The sequence below is a fragment of the Lepisma saccharinum genome, chromosome 2, assembly GCF_977018435.1.
Source record: "Lepisma saccharinum chromosome 2, izLepSacc3.1, whole genome shotgun sequence".
NCBI lineage: Eukaryota > Metazoa > Arthropoda > Insecta > Zygentoma > Lepismatidae > Lepisma > Lepisma saccharinum.
The window spans coordinates 179,347,331-179,363,718 of record NC_139230.1 but is presented as its reverse complement, the minus strand read 5'-3'; the positions used below and the strand labels follow the sequence as shown (position 1 = coordinate 179,363,718).

The 16,388-nt window shown below is 39.3% G+C and overlaps 1 protein-coding gene across 2 annotated transcripts in view; it reads right to left on the bottom strand.

Annotated features, from left to right (window-relative positions):
- Nucleotides 1-15,370, bottom strand: part of Cadps (calcium-dependent secretion activator 1) — a 462,589-nt gene extending 447,219 nt beyond the window's left edge. Inside the window, exon 1 of one of the 2 annotated variants that reach the window (XM_083117745.1) lies at nt 15,349-15,370. The gene's annotated coding sequence lies outside the window, so the exon portion shown is untranslated. Of the gene's footprint in view, nt 1-8,091; nt 8,196-15,348 lie in introns of those variants that run through there. The other variant, XM_083117744.1, reaches the window with a different exon arrangement.
- Between the last annotated feature and the right edge of the window lie 1,018 nt (nt 15,371-16,388).

Genomic DNA, 16,388 nt, shown 5'->3' with positions numbered 1-16,388 from the left:
ACAGGGATCATTGTGTCCTCTTTCATCCATCTCACAATTATCATCTTTCTCTCTCATGATCTCAATTAACTTGATAAACAAATATACAATTTACCAACAGTAAAGTAACATTCAAAGAAAATATAAAAAATAAACAAATCATACTGAAACAAACGGGTCTTTATTAATCAACTAGGAAACATTTCTAAATCATCTACAAATCAAGATTTTTATAATCTGTAATATACTAACAAACAAGAAAATGTTGTGCATTACATAATTTCTGAATCAATCAGAGAATATTATATGGAAACAGAACATAGAATAGAAATAAAGCTATAATTGTGCACTTAAAACAGTAAAGCCTTTTCTCACAGGGTCCAACTTCTTTCTAAGAGCAGTGCTGTGATAGTCTTCTGCAAAATCCCCATGTAAGACAAATATTCTGTAGAAGCAGGATAAAGCACAAAGCAGGATAAGCATAACCCTAGAATGTTTCACAAAAAGCACCATATTAATAAATCAATTCTTGACTCACAGCATAAGGTGAAGTGAAAATATCTCCGTTTTATACCATTATTAAAATGTATATACAGCTTTCCTTATAAGCAATTTTAAAACTAGGCAATAATACACTGACTTATCCCATTCACATATTTCTTAGCTAAGGACAGTAAAGTTTTAAAAACAGTATTTTTGTGTAAGTTCTCAAAATGAAATTTCTTTCACTTGTGGACCATCAAAACACACGATTAAGAAATATTCATATCCACTCAAGCCCATTACTTCAAGCCAGAATGTTCTAATTCTAAGCACAGGTCAATAGAGTGTATTTGTATTGCAAGATGTAGATGGGGGGAGGGGAGGGTTGAAACAGGGATGTTTTCAAGGTGCTCTCTTACAAATACAGTTATATTAATTTTCTTGATAACTACTACCTTCTTTGATCACTTCAGAATCAGAATACTACTGCAGAATTTTAAATGCAGAGTTAAGTAATATTAAAATGGCATCTAAAATGATTATACCTTTCTCCCCATTCTACTTTAGTGAGAGAGGGTATGCTACAATTTCTGCTGCTCCCCCACCCCCATTAATTTGTATATGTAGTTCTTATATGTTCCTTTCCTGCCTCTCTAGGTTAACTGCAAAAATGAAAAATAGATTAGATTAAACCGATGAAGGGATACTAACAAAGTATCACTCATGCCCAAGTCAGAATTCAAACCTGGACCATTCAGTGGCGAGATTGTCAGCACTCAAGTCACAATCAGGTCCAAGCATAGCATTCTTTCCAGTGCCCAGTAGAGCACATCACTGAGATCATTGTTTGATCTATCTAATATGCATGCTGGTAACTTATTTCTGCAACACAAATGCATCACGTTGTCCTACAAAGTTACTGCTGACTGTCCCATATTATAGATCACATATAAGGGGTATTTTAGAGACAAATAGTACTAACTGAAACAATGAGTGTGGTTATTTGTCTGTGAAGCTAATACCTAGGGACATTGAATTTTTGCGATGCGCGAAATCGCTTAATGTGAAAAAAAGATGCAATTTTGAACATTCTGCACGTAACTACACCACCAATGATGAAATATGCATGCGTTTTATTCACGAAGTTATGCGAAATGTGTGCTTTTCCACGAAATGAACTCTTTTTCATGAAATAACTGTGAAATATCATCAAATTAAGTAGAAAACATGCAAAAACCGACAATCAAGGTTGTGCGCGCAAACTGTCGATTTGTAACAAAACGTTTGCCTCAAGTTTCCTACCACTTGCAGCTGAAAAACGTTTTATCTTCGATCACATCAGGAAGATGCTGCAAATTGGGATTTCCCATGCACATAATCTTAGTTCGAAAACTTCGCTCTCTGTCAAGCTGCATTCCTTCCTTCCCCCGAATGTCTACTCAACTTCCAGTTTCATTGAACTAGCTAGCTGTAGCAGCGATAAGATTAGTCTGTTCCTGCACATCAAGATAAGAATGTCTGTCTCCCTCTCACTCGGAGAATGAATCACACACCCGAAAGTCCAAAACGTAAACAAACCTTGGAACTTCCAATTCCACACAGGTCTCCCTTATCACACAATGCAAGGACAACGTTGCGTTCTGACGTCACCTGAGAATACTTTTACTGTTAGGCTAAATACCTAAGTTGTTAGGTTTAGTTCTTTTAGCATAATAGCATAAATAGTACATTTACAGTGTATTTATGCTAAAAGAAGCAATCCTAACAACGTAGGCATTTCTCGTCAGAATGCAAGGTTGTCCACACGTTGTGCGAAAAGGGAGACCAGTCGAACACCCTTTTTTTTATATAGGTCAGCACCTGCAAACTGGCGTCACTGGTGCGGTTCACTTTCCCCCTGAAAACGAAGTAGGGTTTTACCTTTTGTATTGGAAGTCTATGCGAAAAACTTTCTTATGAATTGGAAATATTTCTTCCACTCACAGGTGAATGTGGAAGAGTAAAAAATATATATATGCACAGCGAGACTTAGAACTGTGGTTAACTGAAATTCTTCTTTTTACCAGTGGCGGCGATTCGGGGGGGGGGGGGGGGTCCCTACTTTCTTTGCCCCTGCACTATGGTTTCTAAATACTAAGCCCTGTCTAGCAAGAAAAGTAAACTATTCTTGCCCCACCCAATCGCCGCTATTGGCAATTACAGTTGAAATCTAAGTACTTGTGTATGTGTACAGTATATAAAAATGAAGTAGTTTATCAATTTATAGCTCTTTTGTAAGTTGTTTCCTCTCATGATGAAAAAGTGTGTGCCAATTTTTCTTTTTTCCACTGCTGGTATATACCGCTGATCTAACATTTTATTTACCGCTCTCCTCAGTTTTTATTTACCATAAATTTGTCTCCCTACTCATACCGCTTTACAAATATCATTTCAAATGTCAAAAGTTACATGTTCCATTATAGTGTTTTTGAAGCTTGGCCTTTGCAAGGGAAGGGCCCTACCCTGTTTATGTCTAGCTACAAATTTCATATTGTAAATTGTATTTTATATTTAGAAATGAGTGTCTATTTTACAGTAGGGAGATAAACGAAAACCATGGAACATGAAAAAAACTGACAACTCCTGTATTTTCATTGATTTGAGACACTTTTGTGAAAAAGCCGAGAAAAGCACAACCAAAAAAGAAAAAAAAACTTATTTTTTCCCCCCAAAAAAGCATTTTTTCCGACCACTTCTAATTCTAATAATGACATGATGCAAGTGAGAAAGGGACACTCATAAAGAACACCTATGCCCAGGATGGGATTTGAACCTGGGATGCCTGGTGCCGTAACGCTCTGTTGTAGCTACTCTGTCACAGAGAGCGATCAACACACTGACGAAACGTGAAGATCATTGACTGATTTGATTTGCTTTATTTTACTTCACTTCTTGTGCCACTTTTGGCTAATTTGCGAAGATGGGGATGAATGATGGTATGATGACTGGACACTCACACAAATATTCATGCCCAGGCCAGGATTCAAACCCGGGACCCCTGGCATCACAGTGCGATGTGCTAACAGCTCCACCACTGGGGCCAGCAATGTGAAGAACAATTTTCATTGTCAGCATGTATCAGCTGACCGGCAAGAAAATAAAATTACAAGAACAATAGATAGACCACATTTTCTGGAATTACAATTATATTTGTCATAATATTTTGTTTACAAATTTTAAAATTCCAATAAATTTAGAACACTCAGGTATATCCTCAATATATTCATGATATTGTAAAAAGTAAGAATTATTAAATTTCCTGCAGTAAACAAAATTATTCTTTAGTTACGGTTATCAAAATAACGGAAACACCTATATGCAGCAACACTGATCAGTTATACGCTGAGACCCGCATTTATTATTGTGATGAAGGATGGTAGTCAGCAGTACCATAGGCAGTGTAGTATGTATTCATGCAGACTGTTGGAGCACAGTTAGTTGCCACAAGTGTAATGAAGACGGCCAGTGTGTTAGGTGTATCATGAGCAAGTGTCCAAGTTGATGCCATACACAACTCTTGGCAACACATCATCAGTGAAGAGTAATAGTGAATGAAAACCCATCCTCCATGATCCGGACTGCTGAACATTCCAGAATGTCTCAAAGAACTGTCGAGCTAATGTGACACAAGTGACGCCCGAACACAATCAGCATCTCGAACAACCTTTTCTACACTCACAGTCTGACGCAAGCTGCACAAACTGAACATTCACGGGATCTTGATCATCACCAAGAACATGTTAGCATGACGCAAATGGTGCCGAGATCATGCAACATGGACCAAAGATGATTGGACGAGAGTAATTTGTAACCTTGTCTCCCACAACAGGTCAGGTTTATGTATGGCAAATGCACAAGGGGCTTATGCGGCAGACTGCCTCTATCCAACCATTAGACATGGAGGTGGCTCTGTGTTGGTGGACCGGACCGTTGGAATGGTATTCCATTGGTCCAATTACTCTCACCGGATGAGGTACAGATGTTGTTCCCTAACACAGATGCCATCTTCCAAGATGACAATGCCCAAATTCACCCTGCTGGCTCTGTTCAGGCATGGTTTGACGAACATCCAAATGAACTTCAACACCTCACCTCGCCTGCCCAGTCTCCTGACCTGAACGTAATCCAACATCTGTAGTCCATTTTAGAGCAGAGTCCGATGCATAAATTCTCCCCCATCATCGCTGGTAGAACTGAGTGCTTCATTGTATGATGAATGGTACAAACTTCATCTGGCAACAATTCACAAGTTGTATGCATGCATTCTGCGACAACTTGAGGCTGTACGATGGGCTAAAGCTGTTCCCATGACTTATTATGCATGGGTCTCTCCGATGGTGGAGTGGTAGCGTTGTCACCTTGTAATCAAGGGGTCAAAGGTTCAGTACCCAGTGGAGGCACATAGTGGTTCGGATCCCACTTCAAATTGTAGGTCTAGTCCCGATTAGCATTTCTGTGCACAAAGTGGACTTAAAAACAACAATGCAATTAAGCATGGTCGGCAATTATTTTGATAACCATATGTATATAAAGTTAAGTAAAGTGTTCCCCTGTGCATAGCACCACGCCATGAAGGCGTATAGGGGGTGTGGGGGTAACGCCCGACACTTTATTGATCCGGTCGTGAGTGGGGGTGATGTGATCAGCATCACACCCCTGACCGCCTTTACCCCCCAGGGTTTCCCCCAGGTACCCATGTTATTCGACGCTGGGGCAGATTCCACCATTAGAAAAGTTCCCAGATTTGAACCGGCCGGGGATCGAAATCGGGACCTTTAGCATGGTAGTCAGATGCATTACCGACTGAGCCACCATGGCCACCTGTATATATTTTGCACATTTACCTACTTGTAAGTCTATTTTCTGTCACTCTCACTACTCATGACAATGAGAATGAATGGTTCATTTAGTATTTCTCTTATATAGGGTTAATTTCCTGCCACATTTGGCTAATTGTGAGAATTAGCAAGAATGAATGATGAGCAGTGTGTGGATTGGTGTGACAGTGCAGTAGGATACTATGTTTGTTTTTTTTCAGCACAGGTAGGTAATCGGAACTGGATGTACAGTTTAAAGTGGGATCCAAACCACAGCGTACCTCCACCAGGACTACTTGATTACAAGGTGATGACATTTTCACTATGCCATTGGAGAGGCATTCACAACCAGGTAATCTTACATAAAGCATCACCCCAAATGTCCCTCATTTACACCATGCTAAATATTGAGCATCCCCTAAGCTTTAAGCAAACACCCCCCCACCAAATCTATACTCAGTCTCTAAAATCTGTAGAGCACAGCCGCACATAACAAAGGAGAAAGGAAGAAAGTGAGTGGGTGGAGCAAAGCTGTGTGTGATGCTGCAAATGACTGTTAGATACACACACTTCTCTCACAAGTTCATAGGATGAGCCCTATCAAGACACCACTTCCACAGACACTTGTTTTCGCTTACTCCAGAAATTCCCAGGACAGAGTATAACAATATCCTTCAAGGGTTCATAAGATGAAATTAATGAATATCATACTTCTATCTTATTCTTATTTTGCACATGTTAATTTTGATACATAGCAAGCTTATAACTCCATTAAGCCTTGTTTCCATGATTATGAAAAACTAAATATGCTGACCAAGGCAGTAATTTATTTTATTAAAAAACATAAACTAACGTAACGTTTCAACCTTCTAGCAAGGTCTTCTTCAGACTCTGTATCAAGTACAAAAGTCAAGTCAAGTCAAGACTTTTGTACTTGATACAGAGTCTGAAGAAGACCTTGCTAGAAGGTTGAAACGTTACGTTAGTTTATGTTTTTTAATAAAATAAATTACTGCCTTGGTCAGCATATTTAGTTTTTCATAGCAAGCTTGAATAGCAGACAACAAAACTAGCACAGACCAGTGACTTTCAACTTTACAAACTTTTGGCTTGGACTGTACATTTGGTAGCCAGGCTCATGAACCATGCTTGTGCTGGAGTTCACATTTGACCATTGTGTGTTCATCTGTGAAAGAACAAGCGTGTATCTTCTTGTGCTTAACATGGAGTGGGGAGAATATGAAAACAGAGTAGCCGTAATTGCTCTGCATGTGGTTGGGAAGTCGCTCACTGACATTTTCCAGCCCCTAAAAATCCCGAAGATCAGCAAAAGGTTTGTGTATCAGACAATCCAGAGATTCGCTGATACTGTTAGCATGAAAGATCGCCCAAGAGTTGGTCGACTTCACACCATATGAACAGCTGCGGCTGTTAAAGCAGTGATCCCTCACATCCACCGAAATCCCATCCGGAAGAAAGTGATAATGGCACAGGAGCTGAACATTTCACAAAAATGTTCAGGGTACTTACTGAAGACCTTGCAGTTGGAGCTTACCGGTGGAGTATTGGAAATTTCCTGATGCCACAAGTGAGGAAGCAGAGGGAACTGAAATCAAGATGGTTCCTGCAACAGTATGTTGCCAATGGACATTGCAGGAGTCTCTTCACTGATAAGAAATTGTTCACAATTGAATAAAGTTTTAACCACCAAAATGCTTCAAACTCTCGAGATGTTTGTGAGAGAGTTCCCAAAAATCAGAGATGCCACCAGCCCTCCTCAGTCATGGTTTAGTGGGGGGGGGGGGGGGTGAGCTATGAGAGTTCTACCAGGCCTAATTTTTGACAAAAAGGGCTTAAAAGCCATGCAAAAATGTATGTGGAACGTGTCCTGGACCCTCTCGTAACACTGTTGAACCAAACAATGTTGTTCAAGAAATATTCTGCCCCAGCTCATAAGGCAAGGATGACGCGATGGTGACTGGAGACCAGTGTACTCAATTTCATCTCCACTTTTGATTGGCCATCTGATAGCCATGATCTCAGTACCTTGGACTACAAACTGTGCCCAGAGCTAGAGGGGACTGTCTGAAAGAAGAGGCACCCTATAAGTTAAAAGTGCCCCTTGATAGCAGCAGAGGCGGACTTTCCTATCAAGACCATCTGTGCTGCAATAGACGCCTGGCCAGGGAGACTTCGAGCCTGTGTGAGGGCATAAAGTGTACATTTTGAAAACTGATTGGTGCTATTTGTGTGTAATATATGTAACATACTAAAAGAACATTTAAAAATCTGAAATCATATTAAATTTATTCACAAAATAGTGTGTAACAGTATTTATGGCCAGACTAGGTACATGGAACAATTTTAAAAATTCATATTTTTTCCACAAAAAAAATGACGAACTTACAACTGCATCATATAGCCATGACAATAATCAATTAAAGCGCATGTACAAACAACAATCTTTGGAACAATATCCAAGCCACTGAGCTACAGTATGTTCCCGAATTCACCTTCAAAACAATGCCCCATGTCCTATATCACAGCATGGTAAGGTAAAGTTCCCCATGCATATATCACTGTACCATCAAGGCACATTTAGATGATAGGGCCACAAACATTCTCGATCTCGGCCATTTTAGAGGTGATCTGATCAGCACCATGCTCTGCCTGCCTTTAACCCCCAGGTACCCATTGTTCTGAGGCTGGGTGACCCCAGGAACCCCTTTACGTGGGGACATGGGTAGGAAAATTCCGACCTTATATTACTCACCCTGGGAATCAAAACCCGGGTCTCCCACATGGCAGTCAGATGTCCTACCCACTAGACCACCAGGGCTCCATATCACAGAATGCATTGGCACAAAAACCTGTCTGGAATTTTATAAATCAAAGCTTCAGGGTTAAGAGTGAAGTACATGGAAGATGTTGACATTTTAATACCTTTGCAAAGATTAAATTCTAGGCATATATGTGCATTTCTTCGCAATTCTTAAAGATGTGATCATTTTTGTTCATTTAGGTGGTAACTTCTCCTGCGTGTTAGCCTCTCAGGACACGAACTTTTGAAAATTGCTGTCATGTACCAAAAATTCATACCAACAAAACTAATTCTCATAGACAGATGATTTGTTTTTAGGAGGGTGGGTGTTACAACTCTTAGCGGAGGTTAAATTTATACATTTTACCTCCCAAAAATGTAAGTTTTAAAAAGATAAAAAAAAATGCAAAAATTTGTACTCTGTATCCACCATGGCCACCACAACAGACCAAACAATGAAAAAATACAGTATGCAGCAGTTGCACATTCCTACAACCATGGCAAAATGTGTTGAAAATAGGTAGATACTTCTTGGGGGGGAAATAACATGTAAGAAAAACCTTGTTGCCATCTCACAGACTACAACCTTGGTGACAATGAAGTTCGACCAGAAAGGAATACGTGATTAAATGCACAGAGACATAGGTGGTGTAATGGGTGACCCGCAGAAGTGACGCATGTGTGTAAGAGGAGGCGTGTGAGCAGGCAAGAATCGTGATCCCATCATGTTGCACCCAAGGTCACGTAAAGAACGAAAACGAGGAACTATACGCGTGACATTGAACTTCGACCAGGCACCAGACCCATACGGAAAATTCCAGATAGTGGCGCATTCGACGGAAGCATTACGTCACGGACACGATAAGGGAGTCCGCCGTATATAAGCGCGTGCTGTACACCGAGGAACCGCAGTGCATCGTCACCGTGGCCAGGGGCAAACCTATTGACAACACCGTGAGGAGAAGAGTCGTGGAGTTAAAACGGGATGGACTCAGTGAACGGGAAATAGGGCGCCAACTGAACTTACCCAAGTCAACCGTCCACTGCATCACCAAACACCACCAAAATACGGGTACTACAGAGCCAGGTAAGGCCCCCGGTCGAAAACGCCTGCTGAGCGTGCGTGACCTACGGATATTTAGGCACTATATCCAGACCAACAATTATGTTTCTGTGGCCAAATTACGACTGTGGACTCGAGAACGCTTTCACATTGAAGTGTCAACCAGAACCATTCGCCGTTACCTACAGCGATGCGGTTACCGAGTGTACAAGGCGAAACGTAAACCCTTCCTTTCCATGTTGAACAAAGGCAATCGACTACGGTGGGCACGAATGTACCGGGGATGAACATTTCGGCAGTGGAACAGGGTTTTGTGGACGGACGAATCCATTTTCAATGTTGTGTACGGGAAAATACGGAAAACAGTCATTTGTCGGAAGGAGGAACAGAATGAAGCAAAATGTTATGCACGTCGGGTACAGAAACCTGCGTCAGTGATGGTATGGGGATGCATGACGGCATCTGGGGTTGGCCCACTACACGTCTGTGAGGGCATTGTGAATGCACATGCATACTGGAGCGGCATCTTCCCACAGTGTGAAGGCACCTGTTCCACAGGCGGCGTCTCATCTTTCAACACAACAATGCCAGGCCTCATACAGCGTGGCTGACAAGAGAATGGTTGACTCGCCATCACGTGTGAACTCTGCCATGGCCACCATCGAGTCCCGACCTCTCGCCCATTGAGAATGTGTGGCGTGTTCTTAAGCGACGTGTGCAACAGAGGGGACCCACGACAGTGGCTGCTCTTATCGCCTGCCTGCAGGAGGAATGGCACCGCATCGATGTGGAATACCTTGAACGACTCCTCCGCAGCATGCCCCGATGCATTGCCACAGTTATTCGCCGACGGGGCGGCGTCACACCATGGTAAACAGGATCCCCTCTAACAGTGGTCGAACTTCAATGTCACGTGTAGATGGACGAAAATGTTTTATTTTGTGTGGACACCATACATTGCTGCGTTGCAGCGGAAATTTATGTTTTCCTTTGTTCCATGTAGCCTGCTGAATAAAATATGTTCAGCATATGCATGTGTTCTCCTTCTTTCACAACGCACTCCTATATTTGTGACTGGTCGAACTTCATTGTCACTAAGGTTGTACATTTCTGAAAAACTCCTATTGGCACTTGATGGACCAAACATGCAGGTTCTTCAATTTTGAAAAATTGTTCCATTATGATTTGATTTGTTATTTAGAGTCACTTTTCCACCACCTTTGGCTAATTGCAACAATGAGGACGAATGATATGATTAAAATGATGACGAGCACTCACAAAGAACACCCAAGGCCAGGCCAGGATTTGAACTCAGGAGCCCTAGCATAATACCACTCCACTAAGGAGGCCGGCTCATTCCACTATAAGTGCAGTACAGTGGCAAAGCGTGATCTTAAGAAGAAAGCAAGCAATGCAGTACTCCGAAGAAAAAAAAAGGGGGGGTAATGAAAAAATTACACAGTCCACTGCCCCAATTTTTCTAAGAAATAAAGGGCATTTTAAATAATAATAAAATTAACATATCACCCAACTTCTCTCTCAAAGGCCATGCTTCTTAGTTCAAATTTCTTGGTCACGTTGTTGATCTCATAAAATACTTGCTATTACTTGCAGCTTACCGCACACAATTTGAAATATCCATCTTTGTTTTGGTAAATGCACACCAAACAAAAGAGAACACTCACTTCAACAACCCGTTCTTCCCATGCAAATAGAAAATGTTCGAAAAGCTCTGACAGAAAAAGTGTTACCAACCTCGTTGTAAAACTTATTCTTCACAGGAGAGTAAAAGAACTGACTTGAAGCTTAAAATTAATTAAGCTTTGGAATAATAGGTTTTACAACATGAAAGAAAATGCGCTGGTTCTTTTTTTAAAAAACAATGTATCATATTAATAAAAATAGTATTTCGAGTTTGATAGCATTTAGGACTTAACACTTTTGCTATTTGCGGGTCTTAAAAGAGAGTCTCATTGCTATCTTTTCATAAGTTTTGTTGAAAAAACTCCAGTTTATTGAATTTTTTTTATAGAAACTAATGATAAATATCATGTAAATTATTTGGTATAATTTGACATGATATAATTTGAGATGATTGAGGCATGAGGCGGACAACAGCCAGCTGTTCTACAGATTCCAGCACTCTCCAGTGCCGGGGACACCATGTTTGTCTTAGCCACTGAACGCCGTCATTATCGACATGTTTTACAAATCGTGAAAGTTAGTTATGATTACCAGTTTGTCTACATGGAATTTGAAACAGTTATAATAATTTATTTAAATGATTCTTTGTTTATATTAAAGCAAATATTCATCTTCGACATCGTATTAACACTTATATGCTTTCTGCTTGGCTCGGCTGTTTTCGAGAGAAGCCGAAAAGCTCCGAAAAGCATAGATTTTATTAGTGGTTTAGAGACCGTACTTTCACCACCATCTAACCTTCGCCATATGATACTTCAGGAGTGTTAGTTTCCCACGCGTTCGCTGCAAGCAGCAAGGTTGCTGCTTACCAACGGGCTGCTGAGAGTTTGCGACTGTAAAATTATGCGAAATCGAGTGTAAATAAATTCAATTCTGGACCAGGAACGAAAATCAGTAAGCATAAATGTGTTCTGGACAGTACAAACCTTTTTATCTTTGAAGTATTTAAATTTGTTCCTGGATCAATTTAAATATGGTCCAAGTTCAGTATTGAAATGAAACAATATGCAACTTGGGCCAAATTTAAATTGTGCAAGAAACAAGCTTCCGGTCCTGTAATGGAACCCAATAGAACCAATTAGAATTTATGGGTTCCTGGACATTTAAGCCCAGGGTTACTAAAGGTCCAGGAATTGTAAATAAATTCAATATGGGTTTTGGAGAGAAAATCAGAAAGCGTAAATTGGTCCAGGACTGTAAAAAACCTTTTTATTTTTAAAGTATTTCAATTCAGTCCCGGAACCATTTTTTCTGATCAATTTAAATATAGTCCAAGTTCGGTTTGAAATGAAACCATATGCAACTTTGACCGAATATACATTGTGTGAGAAAAAAAGGTTCTGGTCCTAAGTTACAAAGAACTCAAGCAACCAAGAGTTGAGTCCTGGTCATGCCTGCAATTTTCGCTAAAATTTCTACATAGTACCTCCTGTGTGTGGAAAACAGAAAGGTAAATAAAAATTTGTTTAAAATATGCATAAATATTAGTGGGTATTCCACTCCAAGGTATAATTTAACAATACAGGGAATTTCTCCTATTTGTTTGAAATTCCGGATACTTACTAATTTGGGTTTCCTAATCACGAATCTGCACTTAAAATTTGGCGCTCACGTATAGAAATTCCTGAATTATGGCTAGCCCCACGGACCATTGGTACTAGCCCCACGAACCATTGGCACGTGGTTAGGTTAGGTTAGGTTAGGTTAGGAAACATAGTTAAATTTTAGGGTATAATTTAACAATACAGGGAATTTCTCCAATTTGTTTGAAATTTCGGATACTTACTAATTTGGGTTTCCTAATCACGAATCTGCACTTAAAATTTGGCGCTCACGTATAGAAATTCCTGAATTATGGCTAGCCCCACGGACCATTGAAGCAAGCCCCACGAACCATTGGCACGTGGTTAGGTTAGGCAAGGTTAGGTTAGGAAACAGTTAAATTAGGGTCGTAGTAATATCAAGAATATATATATTTCGTACTTTAAGTATTCGAAACAGAAAATCTTGCGATAAATAATGAGCAATTGTGCATTGTCGGTTGCGATGACTGGCCCTCTTATTTTGCAAGTTTGACACGTGAGCGCCAAATTTTAACTTCAGATTCGTGATTAGGAGCCCTAATTTAGTGAGTATGCCGAATTTCAAACAAAATGGAGATATTCCCGGTATTGTAAAATCGCTCCCACTCCAATTATAAGCATCAATTTACCCGAGTTGTGTTTAAAAAAATTCACAAATTATGTCAGAATGCTAAAATACCTGTTATGTAATCACAGAAAACATTAATCACACAATATTAGTATAAAATAACTTCCTGGATAACTAGAGGTAACGGTTCCAATTGTTTCTTCAAGTCCTCCTAGCAGAACGACAAATTATCCTAGAATTTTGGCAATCATTGTCACATTGTCCTTGAAGTAATGAGCACCGTTTGGATTCGAAAAAAAGGTTATTTATGTTGAAAAAAAAACTTAAAAATTACTTTATCCAAGAATGTGTGCTTCCCATGGACAAGGTATTTATTCTCTGTTGACAAGTGACAGTAAATATCGTAGAGTAGTGGGAATGAATGTAGAAGTAAATCGGAACCTTAATAGAATGCATTTAGGGACTTTTATTTTACTGCTAAGAGAACCAAACCTGACCTGCCTAACCCAACCACGAAAGCATATATTGAACAAAATCTTAAGTAATCGCTAAAACTCCGCAGTATGTGTTAACAATTGTAAATCAAAATCGAACCATATAAAAATTGCATTCGTACCATGATGAAATCGCAATAAAACAAAATGAACTTGGGCCTAACTAGATTCTGCAAAAGTGTCGCAGGATATTTTTTTTTGCATATCCTGCAAAGTGCTGGGAAAATATCGGCCTGTAAGGTAAATAAAATCTAACCGATACTTTTCGGTAACTATACCACTGGTAATGGCAGAGATATTGCCATCGGTATTGGCTCAGCCCTAGTAAGACTATAAATATTTCATCAATCAATCAAGACATTTCATCATTTGCACAGAAATATCACCAACTAGTCACGTTTCCTATTCTCACAATGAAGCTTTAAGACATGAGGAAATGCACTTAAAACTAAATATAAGGGAACTGAAGGTCAAATATTACATATGGTAATGAGCTGCTGATCATGAAGCAAAGCTAGTCTATTTCATCCCCAACTTGACAGTTAACATTCATATCCTACTTATGCTCCATTGAAATATGGATGCCATAATTCCCCTTTGTCAATACCGGACATATATGTAAGGGGGGGGGGTGTAAATTCCAGCCTTTATACTTTCACACAGAACAGCAACATAAAATTTGATATCTTCATAACATTATATTAAATCAATGTATGATATAAACTTCGGCAGGGCATAAAACCAGATTGCGGAATATAACACATCTGGCAACCCTACTTGAAATAGATACAGTATTTAGAAAACATTTTTAAACGAAGGAATAATCATCACTAGGGCTATGATTCCTATGACTTAAAAATCACCAAAATATGAAAAATAAAATATGCTCTTATGACCCAAAATTTTAGAACATACCTATGCTCTATAATTTGAAAAATATGCCCTTATAACTGGACTGTTTCAAACACCAATATCTAAATGCTGAGATATTTTCACATACGTACTATTTTTAGTTCACTTTATAGCCCTGAGTTGCAATGCACAATGTATACTTTCTCTAAATTTTCAAATAAAAATGAAAAAGATTTTGTTGCAGTCCAAACAAAATTCTGGAGTGAACATGGGAGTAAGAACGAATCCACTTCGAAAATGACAGTATATTTCTTGAAAATGCAAAAATATACTGAATATGACCAAAAATCCATCAAAATATTATATCACGCAAAAATGGCCAAATATGCCCTTAAAAAGTACCTTAAGTTAATTAGTTTCTTCATAATATGAATTTCTATATGTTTGGGGAACACATCACCCTTACCAAAAAAAATATGCTAAGTCATGAAAATCCTAGCCCTAATCATTACCAATTCGTTACATTGTTATTTGTGTTTCTATGGGGGGGGATGCTAGGGCAATCTTTTGTCACAAAATCTTCAACTTCTGTCACAAAATAAAAGTGCAGAAGATATATAAACATAGAAAAACTACGCACTGTCATAATCACAACGCAGGGACATCTCAATGACGTTGTGCATAAAATTAAAAGAAATAACGAGAATATCCGTATCTGTCATGATAAACCAAATGTAAACATTATTCGTCAAAAATATATTTGTAATACGTCAAAGATGTACTCCTTAGGAAGTATTCACCAGTATACTTTAACAAAAAGATTAATTATCTCTTAGACACTGTCTCAAATCTCATGTCAAACAAGTGCATAAATTTAAATTAATTAATAAACAGGAATCATCGTAAAAAATACTATTGAATTTTCATGTGTATAGAAGCACTTACCCAAAAACAAGATGGCGGAATAACACCCAGATGATTCATCAACGAGGATATGTATTTATTCTTTTCGAACTTATATCGATGCTCTATTTTTCCGAACTATTAAACCAATATTAAGAAATTAAATGAGCTAGTATTCATTGTATTTGCAAGAGACAATTGATTGATTGATTGATTCATTCATTGATGCACTGGGAATGAATTCTCAATAACAGCATAAAACTTATAAATTAACCTCAGGTAGTCAGAACCATAGACATGTCAGAACTCGCGTGGTGCAGGACCGCAGGCGGATTCAACAATCAGTCTGACATAGGGGTGTGCGGTACAGACTTTTTTGGGTCGGGAAGGGATCGGGACGGGAATTTTTTTTAAATCCCGACATTCCGGACGGGAAAAATTATCAATTTCCCGACAAAGTCGGAAAATTTTCGGGACGGGGAATGATCGAAATTTCCCGAAGCTCTTGAAATCTCGAATTCTACACGTCATTTTCACTTTAAGTGATTGTTTTTGCATTTCTGGTACAAAAACTAACAATTTCCGATAAGGTCCAGGCATTTACAATGCAGAAAACGTCGAGAATTAACGATTTTTAAAATGACCATTCCGTATTTCCCGACTGCTCGGGATCCCGAAAAGTCGGGAAGTCATTTCCCGAAGTCGGGATCGGGACGGGAATTTTTTTTTCCCGATCCCGGTCCCGACTTTTCGGGATCCCGCACACTCCTGGTCTGACACGGTACTTTTGTCAGTCCTAAATAATTTATAATGAAGCAAGTCCGAAATGGTACTTATGATCCTTGAATTTGTGATAAAACGCCACTGCCTTAGTTACTTCATGTGAGAACAGAGTCTTCCTGTTCTCAGTTCACGAAAGAAATTACTCCCGTCCTCAACATGACAACAAGCGTCCTTGAAACCAACTTGAATTTTAAAGACGTACAGTAGGGTGTGTAGAACGCAAAAAAAAATAATTACGGGACGCCATGGCATCCTCTTTTTCAATTTTTGTCATTCAGATTCTTCGGCGGCCAGGGCAA